Here is an 11,015-nt window from a genome sequence, read left to right as displayed (position 1 = left end):
TTACAAATAATGTCATATTGAGCAATGGATAACACATTAGCAACAAATTTGAAATCAAGAATACTTTATAGATTCGAAATGCCTGTTATGTCTTTTGAAATTTACTCAAAAATACACTCAAACTTTATTAAGAATGAATAATTTTAGTGGGCCTTGATACTGTCCTGTAGTAGGTTCACATCGTGCAGAGACCAGTGGGCCTGTGCAAATCGTTATCGACATTTCAGCTAAACCACGATCAATAACTAAGGGAGCGATTGTAATTTCGTATGCCTGGCGTATAGCGACGGAAAGTTGCTTCTTATATAGGCAACCGAAGAAACATTCTGGAATGAAATTTGAAAAAAACGATGATGGTGTACTTTGCATTTAATTTTTTTTCTTATCAAGGGTTAATTTGAAGTTTAGGTTTTAAGATTTTCTTAGCGGCCTATCTATTTATTTCACGCTAATATTTAAATGGTATAATAGTGCTAACTGAGGAAGGAAAAACAAGTCTTCGATTACGCTTGTTTTTAAAATTGAAAAATAGTTCATTTTTTTTAAGTTTAATTTCAGTTACAAATTATTATACAACTTAGTTTTTATATTCACGTAGCTTTAAGGAAATCAGGCTCATTTCGTCACAAACTACCCGGATGTAAATCACATGTAAATAGAACCAATACAGCGGATTTAATGGACGCTATTGCCATATCTATAAAAACGCGAAAAAATCGAGTTTATCTAAATCACCCCGACCGGTCGATTTCACACTTCACCTCGTTTGGCGGTAACTAATGCGTTATCAACCCGTAAACGTAGGACGTTGATTAAGCCATTTACTATCTGCAATGTGACGCTGACAACAGATAACAGATGAATTTGTTCAAGATATGCCTGTGACATTGAGTACTTCAGAATGATAATTTGAGTACTTATAGATTTTTGGTTTTTTTTTAATGAACTAAGCTGGTGTTTGCATCGAATGATATTTAGTCAGCAAATTGTGTCCAAATGTGTCGCTATCGGGAAATTAATTAATAACATATTAATATTTTTAAATGAAGTTAATAATAAATAATATTTTTGCTTCGAACTTTTACCATTTATAGTTCAAGATAGTTCAGATTCATAGATATGTTAGCAGTTTCGCTCGCTCATTTGCCCGATAGGGATAGGCACGTGATATTTTTCGTTTCGTTTCTTCATCATTTTGATTCATACAATGACCCACTCTTAATAGAATGGGCGAAGCAGATTCAACAGGAAGATATTGATAATAATAATCCAGATAATCTTTCGTGCTCCGAAAATTACTAAGATGAATTTGTTCAAAATTGATATGAATGTAAACATCGAAGTGAAGACGTAGGACGAACTGACTCCATCCACTTGATCCTTGGTCTTTCTCGGGAACGTATAAAAGCTTATGCGGTCCTTCTTCCACTTGCAAAATTCCTATGTTCTGACTAGAATTGATGATACCTGTATGTAGAAGTATCAGAGGCATTTTTATTCATAACATATACACAGCTTTCGTGATTTTTCTTAGTCTAGGAATACTCCACAAAATGTTCTGAATGAATTAGCAGAAGTGAAATTATATATAAATATCATTAATTTATTAAAAATTAAACAAACTAAAATAATTAATAATTAAAAATAAGTAAAATAAAAAGCAAACCTGTGAACAAAAATAAAACTTAAACGTGTCGTTTCTCAATTCTGCCTTTTACTGGATACGATGCGAAGGTTCGTAGTTGTGATTCCGGTCTTTGGTAATGTGAAGCTGGGACATCGACCCTGAAGGATAGAGGGTGAGGTCCGATTGGAAGGACAAAATGTGAATTGAGGTTGAGGAAATAAGTTTATGTGATACGGCTCGAGCATCACTTCGTTTGATCCTTCCTGTGTTTGAAATATTAGGCTTCCACAAAGGGGCGGCCTAAATGATGTTCGAGTGGATATCACGTTCGGACTACCTTGAGTTTACAGCCTCAGGGACACTATTTCGAGCAAAACTAATCAACAACCTTCACTATTTTGATTAAGGTTTATTTAAACTTAAACTAGGTATAAAAATTTATAATTAAACTTATTCCCAGGCTAGTTAAATTAAAAAAGATATGAAATTATGGTTTTGATTATATCTAAACATAAACAGTTATGAATTTAAGAAATGGCTGACGCTAACTGCACCTACTTAAGGGGTACTGATTAAGGGTCTAAACTAAACCTATATATGGTAAATACAAGTTAATTATACACATAAACCAAACGGGTATCCATAGATTTGTCGATTACTCAAGTCTTAACATAGAGACAAGTTTGCGGTGAACGATCTTCAGGGTAAGAGACATGCTGCAACATCCGTTCAAACCCCTTAAAATTAATTTTTTTTACTAATGAGTTCACCTTTCATTGGAATGGATTTGTTAATCGGCACAACTTTCACTATTACGAAACAATAAACCCTCGTGCTATTCAAATCAATTATTTTCAACAGAATTGCAATTTAAATGTTTGGGTAGAAATAATCGGCAATTATGTTGTTGAACTAAATTTTTTTGAAGGACGAGTGACTGGAGATGTTTTCCTCAAATTTTTAATCTTTTGTTAAATCACGTCCCAGAATACATAAAAGATCAAATGTGGTTTTAGTTAGATGGAGTTCTACCTAATTTTAGTTTACCTGGACGATAACATCTTTCAATGCATTTTCCTGAAAAATTGATTGGTAGGCAAGGTTTGTAACAACAATATAGACTTAGGATGTCGATAATGACACTATTAAATTCTGTTAGGGCCAGTTGCATGGCCACCAAAGAGTTCCGACTAAACTCCTTTGGACTACTTAGTTTGGGGTAAATTGAAGTCAGGTGTTTTTAGAACACCATCAACAACGCGTGAAGATGTGAAATTGAGGATCTGAGTCATTTTCGAGCAGTACTATGAAAATGCTGTCCAATACCAGAAGATTTTTTTTGGTAAGATTTGCAGCATGTTTGGAGAATGAAGGAAAACATTTTGAACTGTTGCTCTAATTACCCCTAAAACATTTAACGCTAAAGCTTGGGTTTCCTACTACTGATAAAGTGATGTCCAGATCATTTTCTTCTAGCAAGACCCTCTTGTTTTGGCTTTTCTTTTCATAACTAATACTTCCTGTTTGCTCAAAAGACTCGTCTAGGCTTTTTAAACTCTTTGCACACCCCGAAGCAATACCGAGAGGTAGCCCCGGGGGGCAGAAGAGGGGAGGTGGTTTGAGTGGGTAGGTGGGCGGCCACGATTGCTCAAATCCCACACTACCCGGTCGCCAAACAACAGGTCGGGTGTCTTTGGAAAGTTTTCCACCTCCTCACAAAAAAATGCTCTTTACACCAGGATGTCCTCTAGTGGTAAATCGTTTCCCGTAAACACGAGATGCTCATAAACAGTTTCCATCACACGAACCAATTACATAAAACATATTAATAAGTTCTTGCTGAGTACACTTCATCTCGATGGCCACTTTAAAAATAAAAAGGTTTCGAAGAAACAAAAAATCGTAAATCAGCTGCCAAACTTAAAACAAAAAACATAGAAACAGAAGGTTTAAGAGAGGTTTTTATCATGGGGAAAAATGCGAGTGGTCCTATTTAAAAAAATTACACGTTATGTCGCCGCATCTGCTTGGGATACCTTGAAGGATTATCACCAATGTTAAAATGTACCCTCACAAGCCTCACATACATCCCCATAATTGATTTTTTATGAAATCATAAATGAACTTATAGGAGTTCGAGGGGCTGTTAAATGGTCATCCCATATGTTCAGCGTAGTATTGCCGGAAATTGTTATACTTGCAGATTGCTATATCTTGTCACCCACTACTGAAATGAGAAACTTCTGCCTAATAAAGCACCAACTGCATTGTCTAAAATTCGACTTCTTCATTTCCGGCAAAGCTCCACCGCAACCGATATTTCCGGCAGCAGCTTTGAAAGTTTCCTAAACCCATACTCTTGCATAACAATCACTAAGTACGATTCCGGCATTGCATACAGGATCTCTACCCGGATTTATTGCCCAATCGAGGGAATCATAATCCGGAAATATCTGCAGCGAGCAGTTCTCTTTCTGCCTGCCAGGAACTCAGACGATAAAGGAAGCGCGAGCTGATTTTTATTTATATAAGGAAGGGCTTAAGGGTCGTCAGTTTAGAGCGTGAAATATGGGTAAGTGAGTGTACATGGGCCGTAAAGCTGGGAGAAATTTGAATTAACCTTGCAAGGAAATTTGGCATCAGTTGGTGTGTCTTTGGCGCCGCTAAATTCTGGCTTTTGCGAATAATTGCAAATTCTAAATTTGACCCAAGAATTGGTTTCGAGAATGAAGCATTACCTGTCTCTTTTGGAAAGAACCATAATTCGCAGCACGTATGGCATTTTGGAAAAACATATTTTCAGGAACACGCCGGAAACTGACCGAGAAAGATTGGAGCCGACCGGGAATTTAAATATGGCCTTCTACATGGCTTCTCAGTTCCAGATGGGGTCCCTATAAAGATTTAAACCTGACGTCAAGTGTTGGAAGTTGGAGGATCAATTTGCCGAAGATTTGTTGCCGACTTTTCTCCTCCTTTGCGTGACCGTTATATATGAAGTCTGCGAACCGAGGGCTCTTTATCTTTGCTCTACCTATAAATAAAAATCTAATTACAAGATAATAAAAAATGTCACCCTTGGCGAGCAACTTCCAAAACCATTATAACGTAATCGCGTTGCTGTGATGTGTGGGTGCGAGTGGTCCTGATGGCACAAAAATACCACGAATTATTGTTCCAGAGAGAGTTTGTAGACGATCCATAATATGAATCATACAGAACTTTTATTTATTTTCTACCCGAACTCCTGGTGTAATAAACTATAAATTTACTGCATTAGATGCGAAGCGAAAGCGACCTAAACAATGGTGGATGCTCTTTTGGCAGAAAAACTCGAAGCAATGCCTCAAGTTCAAGCACATTGCAGAGTGAACTTTTAGGGGCGATAATGAGATAAAGACGATTTTTCATTTACATAACACGTTAGACTAAATATGGCTTAAATTCAGGAATCCATTATCATCCTAAGGTATTTTCCCGTAATCTATGAGGTCTTTTGCCTTTAAAAACGTTGGCCGAAGTAATATTTTGCGGCCTAAGGAGTGACTTGAATGCAGAATTACGGACGACCATTTATCTCCGTTAACGTTTGCCATTCAGAGACTCTAAAATACATGTCCGCAATGACCCCAGTAATTTTCTCTTGTTTCTCAAAGTCCCTTTTCACATAATTCCTCATTTAACTTTACTTTTCTTACTTCGAGCTCTAGCGGAGCGCATCTGCCCGATCTAAGTAAGTGCATTCATCTTATTTTCATTTGAAAAAAGGGTAATTTTAGAACATTTTTTTATATATTTTGAGGAGTAATGCGTAGTGTATTGGAAGAAACGGAGTAGCAATGAAAAGCTCAAAAAGCTTGCAAATTAAACTAAGCGCTGAATGAAGCAGGAGATGGTATACTTAGTCCGAATTTAGTTTATGGTAGTTCACTACGAAACGTGACTCCTCGGTCTTCTCGATCATCCGGAATAGCGAATTACAATAATGAAGATTAGTTTATGGTACTAGACTTCCTTTTTTCCATTGGAATATTATTTCCTTGATGGTTTTTCCATCTTGGGCGGTGGCTCATTAGAATTTGCTGCTAACGGGAATACTATTTGCCTTCTCATAAATTTTCTTTTCAACCACACTTGTTTTTCCAATTTTAAAAATTTTCTTTGTAACAATCTCTGTATGTGTTAAGTAAACCTAGAGTATCTTTGCTTTGAGTTTCTACCGCGTAATATTCTAATTTGATTTCATATGGCTCCGTAGGTTCGAATTTTCTTTACTTAACTGCATATTTCACTACACCAATTACTATAATTATTATTGTTAAACTTTGCTCCTCTTTTTAAAGTTCATCTTTCATTGAAAGCGTAATCGCGCAAGCTGTGAAGTGGTGTGTATACGTCCGTATATAAGCGATCGTGATACTCAGCTACTACCGTCCATTGCACTGGACTTTCCACTACTTAGTTCACGGACTGCCATCTGAAGGAAATATTTTTGCATTGTGAACATCGTGTAAATGGATTTGCAAAATACGTATTTTTTGGAGGAACCTTAGATAAGGAGTTTGCCAGATCTTCAGTGTAAAAAAAATGGTGTTAAGTAAATGAAATAAACATATCGCAAAACTTAAGGAATTAAAAAAAATCATAGTACCGGTAGCAAGTAATTTTAGTTTTACTATAGAAGGTAACCTACAACTGCGGCATCTAAATTGGTTGCAGATTTATAATCTTCAATTACTAGCCAATTTTCATAATGGACGATCACTGAGATGTCCATCTCTTTTCAGAGGAAATCTCGCTACAGGATTAGAGTGATGCTAAGGATATCGAAATTGACATGGAATTGATTGGGCTACAGTTTTATTTACTGATGAATCCAGATTTGGATTTCGCCCAGATTCTCATCGAATAAGAGTGTGGAAACGATCTGGAAATATTGCACGTTTCCAACCAATCTCGTTTTTCCAAATCAATACCTAACAGTTCGTCAGTACACCTATACCATTCTTGACCCTACAGTCCGACCATTTGCTGGCGCTGTTGACTAAAATGTTTGCCTTATGCATGATGATGTTCGTCCACATGTCACGAGTGCTGTGACAGACTGGTTGATGTTCAAAAGAATCGTTGCATTGTCATAGCCAGCCCAATCGCCAGATCTGAATCCAATTGAATATGTTTGGCACATACTTCAAAAACGAGTTTCATTAGATATGGCTAACATTCACGATGCCTTTCGTGTCCGGGAATTATTATCAGAAGAATGGTGAAGGATATCACAAGGGAAAAGCAACAGTGTCATTTTGATTATGGACGACAGAAGTACTAACCGTGGAAACCTTACTTTATGTTAGACTTCGTCTTTTTTGGTTGTTGGGAAGGTTTTGCAAGTGAAAATAAAGGGGATTTTAGTTGTTCATACGTTGTAAATTTGTGTTTACAACTTATGAAAAAATCAATATAATTTAGAAAGCTATCAACAAAAGTTTAGTTGTGTTATATATCAAACACTTTCTAACACTACAAATGCTCAAATTTATTTTCTAATTAATTTTAGAAGAACTTTAATCTATTTATGAAAATAACTGTGGACTTTTCTGATATGTGTATTTAATAAAAGAAATCAATGGGAGAATTGAATCACCTCTATGATGCTTTATTGACTAACCCGCACAAATTCTTTGATTACTCTCGAGTGCACGCAGAGAATTTTCAGTACATTTTGAGTGCTCTACAGTGTATCTGTAAAAGGTCTGTACAAAATTCTAGCAGGAAATTTTTAAGACGAATACATAACGATTAAATTTAATTTACTTTAGTCGAAAATTGCACGATTTTCAAAATATAGGACGTACAAAATAAATATTAAAAAAAGGGAAAAGAACTTGATTTGTAACGCTACTATTTAAACAAAATGTCCCACGGGGGGTTTTTAGGGGCGAGAAACTTTTTTACACACCGATATAAAATTATTTATGGCTAAATTTATGTTTTCTTACCTGTGTTATGAAAAAAAGGTATTTTGGTGCAAGTCCCTACTATTTTTGAGATATTTGAGGTTTGAAGTGTGCTGCATGTCCTTTAAAATGATTTTAAAGTACATTCGTATAGTAAAACAAAGTAAATAATAAAAAATTGTTATAGTGAAATAAAAACACGAATATTAACAAAAATGATATAAATTGAAGATAATTGACTGTTTTCATTTTTTTTTAATTTCAACTGTAGTATTAAATGATTTTTTCCTTCACACGCTATCGTGATATCCAGCCGTAGTATCCACAATTATTAGCTCTTAAATTTTCTATTATCATTTTTTAGTTTAAGCTTCAACTCTTTTTAGTTTGACAAAAGTTTCATTCTTACCTTCACATCATAAATTACATTTATAATACGTTATAATGGAGTTCGTTTGTTACTAGGGTATGGTATACATTAGGATGAAATTTTTCTGCCTCCTTTCGTGATCAATCCTTTTAGAATTCATTAGGTCGTGATATAAACCGTCTTCATCCAGATGCTGTCTTGGCAAAATGTATCTGCTCAAACTTTCTGATAACAATCCTATTACAACTTGTTCTTTTGTTTCCTGGAAACTCAACTCTAGCTGTTTGCATAAGATAACCTTTTCATGGTAGAAGCCATTCACACTTTCCTTGAAGTGCTCTCTCCGGTTATTCATTTCTTTCCACAATGAAGTTAAACTCTTTTCAAACATATATATTTCCTTAAAAGCTACTGGGAAAGTTTTCGAAACGATAATACTGTCTATTCGATCCAGGTACTAATACTTTGCCAGGCCCGTAAGATGGCTATGATCTGTTTGAAATATAAATTGGCCATGTATGGAAGGAAGAAGTTATTTCCAACTGACGTAGCCATTTTTAAAAACGTTTAGGTCATTTAGAAATTGTTTATGTCCTTCAATAAATCGGGATAAATTACGTACATCATTCGGATTACAAAATTATATTATTAATAGTTTTGGAGCTCCCAGAGGTTTTTATTTTCACTTCTATTTCTACCATTTATTAGTTTATATCTCTATAATACAATACTGCTATTTATAATCTACACTTCTATTATTTATTAATGAAATGCCTCCCTAAAGGGCATTTAACAACATTTGCCGATGACACATTGATTAGAACCGGGGGAGGAGCACTGGTTGAGTTGTGAGGACCCGTTGAAATTATTATCGACGATTTTTAAGAGTGGTATAACCACACCAACCTGCAAATACAACTTATACATATCCAGTATGGTAAAATTAATTTTAATACATCCGGAATCTACGTTTGATAGTATTTCTATGCCACATATAGTAACTCTTTAGCTCGGGGAACCGTTACCCTTAATAGTTTAAATGGAAATGGGGTTCAACTGATACATCATATTAAAGATATTTTCAAGCCGACTTTATCTGACATATTACTTCATAGGATTAAATAATGCCAGAAAATTAACAAAATTATGAACAAATTATTATTATTTTTAACTTAGCAACTGTTCGGAATGTTCGCCGTTGATTTCATGGCATAGCTCTAAACGATGATAAAACTCATCCTTCATTTTTCTGAAGTATTTGGGGTGATTTGCCTAATTTCATTTGTTATGCGTTCCTTGAGTTCGTCGATATTATGCGGTTTCGTGTTGTAAAGTTAAAATTTTAGATCTCCCCATAAAAAAATCAAGAGGGGTGAGATCGGGATATCTCGACGCTAATTCTATCAAGCCTCGTCGTGTTATTCATTAATTTGGAAAGATTTCATATGGGTATAAACCCACAATCCGAGCAAAATGTGGTGATGCTCTATTTTGTCGTTATCAATTCCGTTTGTCCAGGATGTCTGGATTTATTTCACTAAGGAACAAATTAGATAATGTAAGAACTAGTTCGCCTTAAAGAAATTAAATTTTGTTCGAAAAATGTCGGCCCTATCATTCTATTTCTTATAAATACTCGTTCAAATATATGGTTTCAAAGGGTACTACATGCGACCTTTTCTCGTCCAATGAGAATTTACTGCAGACTAATATCGGAAATTTTGTCTATGACATGTCCGTTTAAAGTAAAAGTTGATGTTTATAAAGCAAAAGTGATACATCCTAGATATGTTCAATTATTATATCATAAAAAAATCTTTAAAAACCATTGATATTTTTATAGGAAGCTTTTTGATGTAACTCGTATGCTTTTGGATATAAGGGAATTTGGGATTGTCTGTACATACGCCCATATTTATTCCAGAATTAAATTTTTAAAATAAAAGTTATAAAGGAATTTTTTGCTACTTCTACGAGTCTCGACCATCCTACCCACCTGTGATTTCACCTAACTTTTTTTATATGACCTCAAACGTTCGTCGGGAATTTCATTTCAGGCTCCATTAAACTACAAATGTACGTCTGAATAAAATGAAATTAAATGAATGTTCGAATAATTAAAATATTTATTGCAGTCATAAACCTCAATATCTCATAAAAAATGCAAAGGCCGTCTTCAAAAAGTTTAAGGCCCTTTTAATACCCTCAGTTTCAAGTTAGTTCGAGCTTCACGCAAAGTTTCAGAGAAAATTTCTCGCACCTACAAAAATCCATTATTCATTCTTCACTGTACAAAACATGTTGACTTGTTGTTAAATTATGAAAATAACGGGTAAATATTTATGCAACTAGATGCATGAGCATGTTTCTCTACAGTTATTATTATTCATCCCGAAAACAAATTTACCCGGAAGATACCGTGGAGGAAAGGTCGGCCTTTCCACAATGGAAATTTAATCGGCCAAATTTAAATGGAGAGCATCATGCACAAAGGCTTCAACTTCGCGAGGCATCCGCCTGAATATTGGATTATGTGACATCTTGGAAGTTGATTATGGTGTGGTTAAGCCCTCTAAATTCTACGGTAATGGCGTAACAGCCAGATTCCTGACTTGCATATTTCCATGGAGAATCAATGAGCTAATCTAAATCAGAAATCACATTTAGAGCATTTGCGAAAATGTGCCACATACTAAACATCCTTTTTGTTATAATAAAAGGGTTATTGCTAACGTAACAGAGAGAAGACACTCCCAGCAAAGATAAAATTTTATAACCAGATGTCGAAACTATTACCATAGTGGAAATGAGGGAATTAACGTGAAACATTCAAAACATTTTGGGGAAAACTGGCATATTTAACACCAGAAGGGACTTTTAATTACTATCATAAATGATCTCACCCATTAGCATGAAAACCTGGATTAAACCATTAACCTTTCCGACCGTCTGTTTGTTGAATATTACTCTGTTTTCTTTTCTTTATTGTTTATCTCGGGATCATATTGTATTTTCATATCCAGGTGTAATAAAAAATGTGCCTTTTTAATGCCGCAATTTA

The 11,015-nt window shown here is 35.0% G+C and overlaps 1 protein-coding gene across 8 annotated transcripts in view; it reads left to right on the top strand.

Annotated features, from left to right (window-relative positions):
- Positions 1-11,015, top strand: part of LOC136339702 (transmembrane and immunoglobulin domain-containing protein 1-like) — a 263,800-nt gene that overhangs the window by 58,272 nt on the left and 194,513 nt on the right. The gene's annotated exons all lie outside the window — the stretch shown is intronic.

Source organism: Euwallacea fornicatus, chromosome 6 (genome assembly GCF_040115645.1).
Source record: "Euwallacea fornicatus isolate EFF26 chromosome 6, ASM4011564v1, whole genome shotgun sequence".
NCBI lineage: Eukaryota > Metazoa > Arthropoda > Insecta > Coleoptera > Curculionidae > Euwallacea > Euwallacea fornicatus.
Note: the sequence above shows the minus strand (reverse complement) of the source record. Positions and strands in the feature narration are given on the sequence as shown.